Source organism: Octodon degus, unplaced genomic scaffold (genome assembly GCF_000260255.1).
Source record: "Octodon degus isolate 3935 unplaced genomic scaffold, OctDeg1.0 scaffold00113, whole genome shotgun sequence".
Taxonomy (NCBI): Eukaryota; Metazoa; Chordata; class Mammalia; order Rodentia; family Octodontidae; genus Octodon; species Octodon degus.
This window is the reverse complement of record NW_004524689.1, coordinates 7,956,974-7,958,566: the sequence shown is the minus strand read 5'-3', so window position 1 is coordinate 7,958,566 and position 1,593 is coordinate 7,956,974.

Here is a 1,593-nt window from a genome sequence, read left to right as displayed (position 1 = left end):
AAATCTGGGAAAATGTGCCAGGAATCAAGACCAAGTGAGTTCACAGATTGTTTTAAGGGCCTGAGCAAAGCTGCTCCTCCTCTCGTTGTCAGCTCCTAAGTGCTTCTCCTTTCCTTGGCTTCTCCGGCTTCCCCACAGCCCCTCCACCCACCCTCAGCCAGATGAGGGTCTCACTACATTGCTAAATTGCTCCAGGATGGGCTTAAATCTGAGATCATCCTCTCTAAACCTCCCAGACTGCTTGGATTACAGGTGTGCTACCATATCTGGCTTGTAGAACCAGCTTTGACAGAGACCTCGAGAGACCCAGAGCATGAAAAACCTCCTCCCTGACACCTACCTTCCACACACATGCAGTCGTCAAAGCACTTGTTGTTGAGGCCACGGTTGTGAGGTACACAGAGGTGTCCCCGCAGGTCGCAGCACGTCCCTGCAGACACAGCCAGAGCATTCGACAGTCAGCCAAGCTAAGTGGCCCTGCCTCACCATCCTGCACTCAGTCCCATGGGACAGGAAATCGATCATCCCAGTGGCAGCCTGAGCCCTGGCAGGGGGCCATCTGGTGCTTGTGACTTCCAGCCAGGACCATCCATGGATGTCACAGCCAAGCTCCCTGGGGGCAGTAGTAGAGACCCAGCTGCCCTAGACTGGCAACTGATGGATTATGGGAAGAATGACAGAAGTGTGTGGTCCCCTCCCAGGAACAGCAGCTGGAACAGCTGGCCTCCAGGTGTGGAGTGGCCTTGCCCGCCCTTGAGGATGGCCTGGTCACTTGGCCTCAGGCTGTCTTTATGCTCAGGGTGTGAACAATGGTTTGGTAAGGAAAGCAGCACAGTTCGGGTACTAGGGCTGGGGAGAGGACCTGGGCCTGGCCATCTCTGCCCTGCAGGCCTCCTGGAGCAGCCATTGTGTTTAGAGTGCCCACTGCATGGCCTGAGTGGGCATCTATCCAAAGGGCTCTCTGTTCACCCTGCTCCCTTGCTTTTGTCCTCCACAAGTGTCTCCTCAACCCTGAGACAAACCTCTTGCACTTTTTGGATAGAACCCAGACCCTGCACCCCAAGCCCTTCCGCTATTTTTTATTTTGAGGCACCGTCTTACTAAGTCACTGAACTGCCCCACCTGGGCTGGAAGCTGTGACTGTCCTGACTCGGCCCCCCAGCGTGTTGGAGCTGTAGGCACGCAACCTCTTGCATTTTTAGCTCCATTTCAGCGTCTGCTTTCAGAGGGCCCAAGTGACTTGATGAAGGACAGACATTTAGGGCATTAGCCAAACCTCAGGTCCCTTGTGGCATCTGTCTTGATGGAGGAGACAGCTGCAGAGTGCGTGAAGACATCGCCAAAAGCGTCCCCAGAAAGACACTTAGCTTCTCTGGGGCCTCACTGCCCCACACGTGACAGCACCACTCAGAACACTGGTAGGTGCTGGTGTCATTACTGATTGCCCATTGGTTCTGGGAGCTGAGTGTGGTGGTTCACACCTGTAATCCCAGTACTTTGGGAGGCTGAGGCAGAAGGATCACAAGTTTGAGTCCAACCTGGGTAGCTTAGCAGTTTAGTGAGATCTTGTCTCAAAAAAACATTTTTAAAAGG